Genomic DNA, 12,966 nt, shown 5'->3' with positions numbered 1-12,966 from the left:
TGGGGGGGTGCGGGGGGGGGCATGTCAGCACCCCCCAGACCGAAACCCCAAAACCTCTGCCGTTGACCCCAAAATCGCCGCTGTTGACCCCAAGGTGGCCGCTGGTGACGCCGGTAGGGCCACCGGGCGCCCCACGGGCCACTGGGAGCGGAAGACGGGCATGAAGCTGCCGGTGGACGGCGGCCACGCTAAAATGCTAGGTCAGCCGCGGGTTGGGGCTTTGGGGGGGGCACCCCATAGGGTCACAACCCCCCCAAAACCCCCCCGGCCCCATAGAGACCCCCCCCAGCCCCACAGATCCCACCCCAAACCCTGCAGGTGCTCCCCCAAACCCTACAGGCACCTTCTCCAGATGTTCCCCACAACCTCCCAGCTCCACAAGTACAATGTGTCCGGGCGGCGCCGCGCTAAAATGTGTCTGGGCGGCGCCGCGCTAAATGTGCCCAGGCGGCGCCGTGCTTAAATGTGTCCGGGCGGCGCCGCGCTAAAATGTGTCTGGGCGGCGGCGCGCTAAAATGTGCCCTAACCCTAACCCTAACCCTAACCCTGCATTTCCAGGCATGCTCTGGGCACCCAACATGGCCTCCCGGAAGCCTGGTGCCGGAAAACTATATTTACCAGCATTCCTTGGACAGCCGGAACAGCCAATCACGGGCCGAGTTTTCAAGAATTACATTTACCAGCACGCACTGTAACCCTAGCCCTTACCGCCTTTACAAAAAAGCCTCAAGCCCTAACCCTAAAAATCCTCGAAACCCCTACAGACATAACCCAAAATATTTACCACACTAAACACCTGAAGACCTATGCCTAAAACTCCTAACCCAATAAATTAAGACGTTCAAATCCCAAGCCCACAAAATTAAGACGTTCAAATCCCGAGCCCAAAAAATAGGACTCTCAAAACCTAAACCCAAAAACTAAAACCTAAAAACCCAAAAACCTAAACCCAAAAACGCTCCAAACACTAATCCAAAAAAATAAGACACTCAAAGCACTAACACAAACTATTAAGATGCTCAAAACCCTAACGCAAAAAATTAAGATGCTCCAAACCCTAACCCAAAAAATTAGGACACTCCAAACCCTAACCCTGGAGAACCTAACCTGAAAAAATAAATAAATAAATAAATAAATAAATAAATAAATAAATAAATAAATAAATAAAAATAAAATTTTAAAACCCTAACCCTAAATAATTGACCAACAAGAAAACCCTAAGACCCTAACCATAAAAAACCTTTCAACACTACAACCCATAAACTCTAAAACCCTAACACAGTAACCCTGAAAAACTTAAAACCTTAACCCCCAAATCCCTAAAATACTAACCGTTAAAAATCCAAACCTAAACAACTTAAAATCCTAAACATAAACCCTGAGAATACTTACCCTGAAACCCAACCCTAGTGCCCTACCCCTGAAACCTTAAAAGCGTCAATCAATCTTTGGAAAATAACATAGGCTCAGGAGAGGATCTCACTACGCTTACCCTGACTCTGACCCTTACCCTGACCCTAACCCTAACCCTAACCCCTAACCCTAACCCTAACCCTAACCCTACCCCTACCCCTAACCCTAACCCTAACCCTAACCCTAACCCTAACCCTAACCCTAACCCTAACCCTAACCCTAACCCCTAACCCTACCCCCCTAACACTACCCCTAACCCCCTAATGATAACCCTAGCCCTAACCCTAACGAACCCTAACCCTAAACCAAAACCCTAACCCTAACCCTAACCCCCTGGCAACCGCACCCCGCACACTTGGTTCCACCCTCATTTTGGTTCCCCCCCCCGCCCCTTGGGTTCCCCTCAAGCCCCATGGACCCCCTCGGTGCTCCCCGCAAATGCGTCCCCCCGGCAACCGCACCCCGCACACTTGGTTCCCCCCTCATTTTGGTTCCTCCCCCGGTGCGCCCTGCAAATGCGTCCCCCCGGCAACCGCACCCCGCACACTTGGTTCCCCCCTCATTTTGGTTCCCCCCCCGGTGCGCCCCGCAAATGCGTCCCCTCGGCAACCGCACCCCGCACACTTGGTTCCCCCCTCATTTTGGTTCCCCCCCCCCGGTGCTCCCCGCAAATGCGTCCCCCCGGCAACCGCACCCCGCACACTTGGTTCCCCCCTCATTTTGGTTCCTCCCCCGGTGCGCCCTGCAAATGCGTCCCCCCGGCAACCGCACCCCGCACACTTGGTTCCCCCCTCATTTTGGTTCCCCCCCCGGTGCGCCCCGCAAATGCGTCCCCTCGGCAACCGCACCCCGCACACTTGGTTCCCCCCTCATTTTGGTTCCCCCCCCCGGTGCGACCCGCAAATGCGTCCCCCCGGCAACCGCACCCCGCACACTTGGTTCCCCCCTCATTTTGGTTCCCCCCCGGTGCGCCCCGCAAATGCGTCCCCCCGGCAACCGCACCCCGCACACTTGGTTTTCCCCTCATTTTGGTTCCCCCCAACCCTTGGGGTCCCCCCAAGCCCCATGGACCACACCCCCCTTGGTGCCCCCCCACAATTTTGTACCCCCCGCCGTCCTACCCGTGCCCGCAGCAGCCGCTCGCGTTCCGCCAGTGCCTCCCGCACCCGACGCTGCATCTCGGCCAGGTGGAGGCAGGCGCTGGGGGGGGGGGAATAAATTGGGGGGGGCCAATTTGGGGGGTTCTGGGGGCATTTGTGGGGCTGGGGGCGCATTTAGGGGGCGGAGGGGACTGGTTCTCATCTGTAGGACTCGGCGTTGAGCCCCCCCGGGGGCAGCTGCAGGGCCAGGATGCCTGGGGGGGTGCGGGGGGGGGCATGTCAGCACCCCCCAGACCGAAACCCCAAAACCTCTGCCGTTGACCCCAAAATCGCCGCTGTTGACCCCAAGGTGGCCGCTGGTGACGCCGGTAGGGCCACCGGGCGCCCCACGGGCCACTGGGAGCGGAAGACGGGCATGAAGCTGCCGGTGGACGGCGGCCACGCTAAAATGCTAGGTCAGCCGCGGGTTGGGGCTTTGGGGGGGGCACCCCATAGGGTCACAACCCCCCCAAAACCCCCCCGGCCCCATAGAGACCCCCCCCAGCCCCACAGATCCCACCCCAAACCCTGCAGGTGCTCCCCCAAACCCTACAGGCACCTTCTCCAGATGTTCCCCACAACCTCCCAGCTCCACAAGTACAATGTGTCCGGGCGGCGCCGCGCTAAAATGTGTCTGGGCGGCGCCGCGCTAAATGTGCCCAGGCGGCGCCGTGCTTAAATGTGTCCGGGCGGCGCCGCGCTAAAATGTGTCTGGGCGGCGGCGCGCTAAAATGTGCCCTAACCCTAACCCTAACCCTAACCCTGCATTTCCAGGCATGCTCTGGGCACCCAACATGGCCTCCCGGAAGCCTGGTGCCGGAAAACTATATTTACCAGCATTCCTTGGACAGCCGGAACAGCCAATCACGGGCCGAGTTTTCAAGAATTACATTTACCAGCACGCACTGTAACCCTAGCCCTTACCGCCTTTACAAAAAAGCCTCAAGCCCTAACCCTAAAAATCCTCGAAACCCCTACAGACATAACCCAAAATATTTACCACACTAAACACCTGAAGACCTATGCCTAAAACTCCTAACCCAATAAATTAAGACGTTCAAATCCCAAGCCCACAAAATTAAGACGTTCAAATCCCGAGCCCAAAAAATAGGACTCTCAAAACCTAAACCCAAAAACTAAAACCTAAAAACCCAAAAACCTAAACCCAAAAACGCTCCAAACACTAATCCAAAAAAATAAGACACTCAAAGCACTAACACAAACTATTAAGATGCTCAAAACCCTAACGCAAAAAATTAAGATGCTCCAAACCCTAACCCAAAAAAGTAGGACACTCCAAACCCTAACCCTGGAGAACCTAACCTGAAAAAATAAATAAATAAATAAATAAATAAATAAATAAATAAATAAAAATAAAATTTTAAAACCCTAACCCTAAATAATTGACCAACAAGAAAACCCTAAGACCCTAACCCTAAAAAACCTTTCAACACTACAACCCATAAACTCTAAAACCCTAACACAGTAACCCTGAAAAACTTAAAACCTTAACCCCCAAATCCCTAAAATACTAACCGTTAAAAATCCAAACCTAAACAACTTAAAATCCTAAACATAAACCCTGAGAATACTTACCCTGAAACCCAACCCTAGTGCCCTACCCCTGAAACCTTAAAAGCGTCAATCAATCTTTGGAAAATAACATAGGCTCAGGAGAGGATCTCACTACGCTTACCCTGACTCTGACCCTTACCCTGACCCTAACCCTAACCCTAACCCCTAACCCTAACCCTAACCCTAACGCTACCCCTACCCCTAACCCTAACCCTAACCCTAACCCTAACCCTAACCCTAACCCTAACCCTAACCCTAACCCCTAACCCTACCCCCCTAACACTACCCCTAACCCCCTAATGATAACCCTAGCCCTAACCCTAACGAACCCTAACTCTAAACCAAAACCCTAACCCTAACCCTAACCCCCTGGCAACCGCACCCCGCACACTTGGTTCCCCCCTCATTTTGGTTCCCCCCCCCGCCCCTTGGGTTCCCCTCAAGCCCCATGGACCCCCTCGGTGCTCCCCGCAAATGCGTCCCCCCGGCAACCGCACCCCGCACACTTGGTTCCCCCCTCATTTTGGTTCCTCCCCCGGTGCGCCCTGCAAATGCGTCCCCCCGGCAACCGCACCCCGCACACTTGGTTCCCCCCTCATTTTGGTTCCCCCCCCGGTGCGCCCCGCAAATGCGTCCCCTCGGCAACCGCACCCCGCACACTTGGTTCCCCCCTCATTTTGGTTCCCCCCCCCGGTGCTCCCCGCAAATGCGTCCCCCCGGCAACCGCACCCCGCACACTTGGTTCCCCCCTCATTTTGGTTCCTCCCCCGGTGCGCCCCGCAAATGCGTCCCCCCGGCAACCGCACCCCGCACACTTGGTTCCCCCCTCATTTTGGTTCCCCCCCCCGGTGCGACCCGCAAATGCGTCCCCCCGGCAACCGCACCCCGCACACTTGGTTCCCCCCTCATTTTGGTTCCCCCCCGGTGCGCCCCGCAAATGCGTCCCCCCGGCAACCGCACCCCGCACACTTGGTTTTCCCCTCATTTTGGTTCCCCCCAACCCTTGGGGTCCCCCCAAGCCCCATGGACCACACCCCCCTTGGTGCCCCCCCACAATTTTGTACCCCCCGCCGTCCTACCCGTGCCCGCAGCAGCCGCTCGCGTTCCGCCAGTGCCTCCCGCACCCGACGCTGCATCTCGGCCAGGTGGAGGCAGGCGCTGGGGGGGGGGGAATAAATTGGGGGGGGCCAATTTGGGGGGTTCTGGGGGCATTTGTGGGGCTGGGGGCGCATTTAGGGGGCGGAGGGGACTGGTTCTCATCTGTAGGACTCGGCGTTGAGCCCCCCCGGGGGCAGCTGCAGGGCCAGGATGCCTGGGGGGGTGCGGGGGGGGGCATGTCAGCACCCCCCAGACCGAAACCCCAAAACCTCTGCCGTTGACCCCAAAATCGCCGCTGTTGACCCCAAGGTGGCCGCTGGTGACGCCGGTAGGGCCACCGGGCGCCCCACGGGCCACTGGGAGCGGAAGACGGGCATGAAGCTGCCGGTGGACGGCGGCCACGCTAAAATGCTAGGTCAGCCGCGGGTTGGGGCTTTGGGGGGGGCACCCCATAGGGTCACAACCCCCCCAAAACCCCCCCGGCCCCATAGAGACCCCCCCCAGCCCCACAGATCCCACCCCAAACCCTGCAGGTGCTCCCCCAAACCCTACAGGCACCTTCTCCAGATGTTCCCCACAACCTCCCAGCTCCACAAGTACAATGTGTCCGGGCGGCGCCGCGCTAAAATGTGTCTGGGCGGCGCCGCGCTAAATGTGCCCAGGCGGCGCCGTGCTTAAATGTGTCCGGGCGGCGCCGCGCTAAAATGTGTCTGGGCGGCGGCGCGCTAAAATGTGCCCTAACCCTAACCCTAACCCTAACCCTGCATTTCCAGGCATGCTCTGGGCACCCAACATGGCCTCCCGGAAGCCTGGTGCCGGAAAACTATATTTACCAGCATTCCTTGGACAGCCGGAACAGCCAATCACGGGCCGAGTTTTCAAGAATTACATTTACCAGCACGCACTGTAACCCTAGCCCTTACCGCCTTTACAAAAAAGCCTCAAGCCCTAACCCTAAAAATCCTCGAAACCCCTACAGACATAACCCAAAATATTTACCACACTAAACACCTGAAGACCTATGCCTAAAACTCCTAACCCAATAAATTAAGACGTTCAAATCCCAAGCCCACAAAATTAAGACGTTCAAATCCCGAGCCCAAAAAATAGGACTCTCAAAACCTAAACCCAAAAACTAAAACCTAAAAACCCAAAAACCTAAACCCAAAAACGCTCCAAACACTAATCCAAAAAAATAAGACACTCAAAGCACTAACACAAACTATTAAGATGCTCAAAACCCTAACGCAAAAAATTAAGATGCTCCAAACCCTAACCCAAAAAATTAGGACACTCCAAACCCTAACCCTGGAGAACCTAACCTGAAAAAATAAATAAATAAATAAATAAATAAATAAATAAATAAATAAAAATAAAATTTTAAAACCCTAACCCTAAATAATTGACCAACAAGAAAACCCTAAGACCCTAACCCTAAAAAACCTTTCAACACTACAACCCATAAACTCTAAAACCCTAACACAGTAACCCTGAAAAACTTAAAACCTTAACCCCCAAATCCCTAAAATACTAACCGTTAAAAATCCAAACCTAAACAACTTAAAATCCTAAACATAAACCCTGAGAATACTTACCCTGAAACCCAACCCTAGTGCCCTACCCCTGAAACCTTAAAAGCGTCAATCAATCTTTGGAAAATAACATAGGCTCAGGAGAGGATCTCACTACGCTTACCCTGACTCTGACCCTTACCCTGACCCTAACCCTAACCCTAACCCCTAACCCTAACCCTAACCCTAACGCTACCCCTACCCCTAACCCTAACCCTAACCCTAACCCTAACCCTAACCCTAACCCTAACCCTAACCCTAACCCCTAACCCTACCCCCCTAACACTACCCCTAACCCCCTAATGATAACCCTAGCCCTAACCCTAACGAACCCTAACCCTAAACCAAAACCCTAACCCTAACCCTAACCCCCTGGCAACCGCACCCCGCACACTTGGTTCCCCCCTCATTTTGGTTCCCCCCCCCGCCCCTTGGGTTCCCCTCAAGCCCCATGGACCCCCTCGGTGCTCCCCGCAAATGCGTCCCCCCGGCAACCGCACCCCGCACACTTGGTTCCCCCCTCATTTTGGTTCCTCCCCCGGTGCGCCCTGCAAATGCGTCCCCCCGGCAACCGCACCCCGCACACTTGATTCCCCCCTCATTTTGGTTCCCCCCCCGGTGCGCCCCGCAAATGCGTCCCCTCGGCAACCGCACCCCGCACACTTGGTTCCCCCCTCATTTTGGTTCCCCCCCCCGGTGCTCCCCGCAAATGCGTCCCCCCGGCAACCGCACCCCGCACACTTGGTTCCCCCCTCATTTTGGTTCCTCCCCCGGTGCGCCCCGCAAATGCGTCCCCCCGGCAACCGCACCCCGCACACTTGGTTCCCCCCTCATTTTGGTTCCCCCCCCCCGGTGCGACCCGCAAATGCGTCCCCCCGGCAACCGCACCCCGCACACTTGGTTCCCCCCTCATTTTGGTTCCCCCCCGGTGCGCCCCGCAAATGCGTCCCCCCGGCAACCGCACCCCGCACACTTGGTTTTCCCCTCATTTTGGTTCCCCCCAACCCTTGGGGTCCCCCCAAGCCCCATGGACCACACCCCCCTTGGTGCCCCCCCACAATTTTGTACCCCCCGCCGTCCTACCCGTGCCCGCAGCAGCCGCTCGCGTTCCGCCAGTGCCTCCCGCACCCGACGCTGCATCTCGGCCAGGTGGAGGCAGGCGCTGGGGGGGGGGGAATAAATTGGGGGGGGCCAATTTGGGGGGTTCTGGGGGCATTTGTGGGGCTGGGGGCGCATTTAGGGGGCGGAGGGGACTGGTTCTCATCTGTAGGACTCGGCGTTGAGCCCCCCCGGGGGCAGCTGCAGGGCCAGGATGCCTGGGGGGGTGCGGGGGGGGGCATGTCAGCACCCCCCAGACCGAAACCCCAAACCTCTGCCGTTGACCCCAAAATCGCCGCTGTTGACCCCAAGGTGGCCGCTGGTGACGCCGGTAGGGCCACCGGGCGCCCCGCGGGCCACTGGGAGCGGAAGACGGGCATGAAGCTGCCGGTGGACGGCGGCCACGCTAAAATGCTAGGTCAGCCGCGGGTTGGGGCTTTGGGGGGGGCACCCCATAGGGTCACAACCCCCCCAAAACCCCCCCGGCCCCATAGAGACCCCCCCCAGCCCCACAGATCCCACCCCAAACCCTGCAGGTGCTCCCCCAAACCCTACAGGCACCTTCTCCAGATGTTCCCCACAACCTCCCAGCTCCACAAGTACAATGTGTCCGGGCGGCGCCGCGCTAAAATGTGTCTGGGCGGCGCCGCGCTAAATGTGCCCAGGCGGCGCCGTGCTTAAATGTGTCCGGGCGGCGCCGCGCTAAAATGTGTCTGGGCGGCGGCGCGCTAAAATGTGCCCTAACCCTAACCCTAACCCTAACCCTGCATTTCCAGGCATGCTCTGGGCACCCAACATGGCCTCCCGGAAGCCTGGTGCCGGAAAACTATATTTACCAGCATTCCTTGGACAGCCGGAACAGCCAATCACGGGCCGAGTTTTCAAGAATTACATTTACCAGCACGCACTGTAACCCTAGCCCTTACCGCCTTTACAAAAAAGCCTCAAGCCCTAACCCTAAAAATCCTCGAAACCCCTACAGACATAACCCAAAATATTTACCACACTAAACACCTGAAGACCTATGCCTAAAACTCCTAACCCAATAAATTAAGACGTTCAAATCCCAAGCCCACAAAATTAAGACGTTCAAATCCCGAGCCCAAAAAATAGGACTCTCAAAACCTAAACCCAAAAACTAAAACCTAAAAACCCAAAAACCTAAACCCAAAAACGCTCCAAACACTAATCCAAAAAAATAAGACACTCAAAGCACTAACACAAACTATTAAGATGCTCAAAACCCTAACGCAAAAAATTAAGATGCTCCAAACCCTAACCCAAAAAAGTAGGACACTCCAAACCCTAACCCTGGAGAACCTAACCTGAAAAAATAAATAAATAAATAAATAAATAAATAAATAAATAAATAAAAATAAAATTTTAAAACCCTAACCCTAAATAATTGACCAACAAGAAAACCCTAAGACCCTAACCCTAAAAAACCTTTCAACACTACAACCCATAAACTCTAAAACCCTAACACAGTAACCCTGAAAAACTTAAAACCTTAACCCCCAAATCCCTAAAATACTAACCGTTAAAAATCCAAACCTAAACAACTTAAAATCCTAAACATAAACCCTGAGAATACTTACCCTGAAACCCAACCCTAGTGCCCTACCCCTGAAACCTTAAAAGCGTCAATCAATCTTTGGAAAATAACATAGGCTCAGGAGAGGATCTCACTACGCTTACCCTGACTCTGACCCTTACCCTGACCCTAACCCTAACCCTAACCCCTAACCCTAACCCTAACCCTAACGCTACCCCTACCCCTACCCCTAACCCTAACCCTAACCCTAACCCTAACCCTAACCCTAACCCTAACCCTAACCCTAACCCCTAACCCTACCCCCCTAACACTACCCCTAACCCCCTAATGATAACCCTAGCCCTAACCCTAACGAACCCTAACTCTAAACCAAAACCCTAACCCTAACCCTAACCCCCTGGCAACCGCACCCCGCACACTTGGTTCCCCCCTCATTTTGGTTCCCCCCCCCGCCCCTTGGGTTCCCCTCAAGCCCCATGGACCCCCTCGGTGCTCCCCGCAAATGCGTCCCCCCGGCAACCGCACCCCGCACACTTGGTTCCCCCCTCATTTTGGTTCCTCCCCCGGTGCGCCCTGCAAATGCGTCCCCCCGGCAACCGCACCCCGCACACTTGGTTCCCCCCTCATTTTGGTTCCCCCCCCGGTGCGCCCCGCAAATGCGTCCCCTCGGCAACCGCACCCCGCACACTTGGTTCCCCCCTCATTTTGGTTCCCCCCCCCGGTGCTCCCCGCAAATGCGTCCCCCCGGCAACCGCACCCCGCACACTTGGTTCCCCCCTCATTTTGGTTCCTCCCCCGGTGCGCCCCGCAAATGCGTCCCCCCGGCAACCGCACCCCGCACACTTGGTTCCCCCCTCATTTTGGTTCCCCCCCCCGGTGCGACCCGCAAATGCGTCCCCCCGGCAACCGCACCCCGCACACTTGGTTCCCCCCTCATTTTGGTTCCCCCCCGGTGCGCCCCGCAAATGCGTCCCCCCGGCAACCGCACCCCGCACACTTGGTTTTCCCCTCATTTTGGTTCCCCCCAACCCTTGGGGTCCCCCCAAGCCCCATGGACCACACCCCCCTTGGTGCCCCCCCACAATTTTGTACCCCCCGCCGTCCTACCCGTGCCCGCAGCAGCCGCTCGCGTTCCGCCAGTGCCTCCCGCACCCGACGCTGCATCTCGGCCAGGTGGAGGCAGGCGCTGGGGGGGGGGGAATAAATTGGGGGGGGCCAATTTGGGGGGTTCTGGGGGCATTTGTGGGGCTGGGGGCGCATTTAGGGGGCGGAGGGGACTGGTTCTCATCTGTAGGACTCGGCGTTGAGCCCCCCCGGGGGCAGCTGCAGGGCCAGGATGCCTGGGGGGGTGCGGGGGGGGGCATGTCAGCACCCCCCAGACCGAAACCCCAAAACCTCTGCCGTTGACCCCAAAATCGCCGCTGTTGACCCCAAGGTGGCCGCTGGTGACGCCGGTAGGGCCACCGGGCGCCCCACGGGCCACTGGGAGCGGAAGACGGGCATGAAGCTGCCGGTGGACGGCGGCCACGCTAAAATGCTAGGTCAGCCGCGGGTTGGGGCTTTGGGGGGGGCACCCCATAGGGTCACAACCCCCCCAAAACCCCCCCGGCCCCATAGAGACCCCCCCCAGCCCCACAGATCCCACCCCAAACCCTGCAGGTGCTCCCCCAAACCCTACAGGCACCTTCTCCAGATGTTCCCCACAACCTCCCAGCTCCACAAGTACAATGTGTCCGGGCGGCGCCGCGCTAAAATGTGTCTGGGCGGCGCCGCGCTAAATGTGCCCAGGCGGCGCCGTGCTTAAATGTGTCCGGGCGGCGCCGCGCTAAAATGTGTCTGGGCGGCGGCGCGCTAAAATGTGCCCTAACCCTAACCCTAACCCTAACCCTGCATTTCCAGGCATGCTCTGGGCACCCAACATGGCCTCCCGGAAGCCTGGTGCCGGAAAACTATATTTACCAGCATTCCTTGGACAGCCGGAACAGCCAATCACGGGCCGAGTTTTCAAGAATTACATTTACCAGCACGCACTGTAACCCTAGCCCTTACCGCCTTTACAAAAAAGCCTCAAGCCCTAACCCTAAAAATCCTCGAAACCCCTACAGACATAACCCAAAATATTTACCACACTAAACACCTGAAGACCTATGCCTAAAACTCCTAACCCAATAAATTAAGACGTTCAAATCCCAAGCCCACAAAATTAAGACGTTCAAATCCCGAGCCCAAAAAATAGGACTCTCAAAACCTAAACCCAAAAACTAAAACCTAAAAACCCAAAAACCTAAACCCAAAAACGCTCCAAACACTAATCCAAAAAAATAAGACACTCAAAGCACTAACACAAACTATTAAGATGCTCAAAACCCTAACGCAAAAAATTAAGATGCTCCAAACCCTAACCCAAAAAAGTAGGACACTCCAAACCCTAACCCTGGAGAACCTAACCTGAAAAAATAAATAAATAAATAAATAAATAAATAAATAAATAAATAAAAATAAAATTTTAAAACCCTAACCCTAAATAATTGACCAACAAGAAAACCCTAAGACCCTAACCCTAAAAAACCTTTCAACACTACAACCCATAAACTCTAAAACCCTAACACAGTAACCCTGAAAAACTTAAAACCTTAACCCCCAAATCCCTAAAATACTAACCGTTAAAAATCCAAACCTAAACAACTTAAAATCCTAAACATAAACCCTGAGAATACTTACCCTGAAACCCAACCCTAGTGCCCTACCCCTGAAACCTTAAAAGCGTCAATCAATCTTTGGAAAATAACATAGGCTCAGGAGAGGATCTCACTACGCTTACCCTGACTCTGACCCTTACCCTGACCCTAACCCTAACCCTAACCCCTAACCCTAACCCTAACCCTAACGCTACCCCTACCCCTACCCCTAACCCTAACCCTAACCCTAACCCTAACCCTAACCCTAACCCTAACCCTAACCCTAACCCCTAACCCTACCCCCCTAACACTACCCCTAACCCCCTAATGATAACCCTAGCCCTAACCCTAACGAACCCTAACTCTAAACCAAAACCCTAACCCTAACCCTAACCCCCTGGCAACCGCACCCCGCACACTTGGTTCCCCCCTCATTTTGGTTCCCCCCCCCGCCCCTTGGGTTCCCCTCAAGCCCCATGGACCCCCTCGGTGCTCCCCGCAAATGCGTCCCCCCGGCAACCGCACCCCGCACACTTGGTTCCCCCCTCATTTTGGTTCCTCCCCCGGTGCGCCCTGCAAATGCGTCCCCCCGGCAACCGCACCCCGCACACTTGGTTCCCCCCTCATTTTGGTTCCCCCCCCGGTGCGCCCCGCAAATGCGTCCCCTCGGCAACCGCACCCCGCACACTTGGTTCCCCCCTCATTTTGGTTCCCCCCCCCGGTGCTCCCCGCAAATGCGTCCCCCCGGCAACCGCACCCCGCACACTTGGTTCCCCCCTCATTTTGGTTCCTCCCCCGGTGCGCCCCGCAAATGCGTCCCCCCGGCAACCGCACCCCGC

Source organism: Anas platyrhynchos, chromosome 16, assembly GCF_047663525.1.
Source record: "Anas platyrhynchos isolate ZD024472 breed Pekin duck chromosome 16, IASCAAS_PekinDuck_T2T, whole genome shotgun sequence".
Lineage (NCBI taxonomy): Eukaryota > Metazoa > Chordata > Aves > Anseriformes > Anatidae > Anas > Anas platyrhynchos.
The sequence above is the reverse complement of the archived record's forward strand: the minus strand, read 5'-3'. Positions refer to the sequence as shown.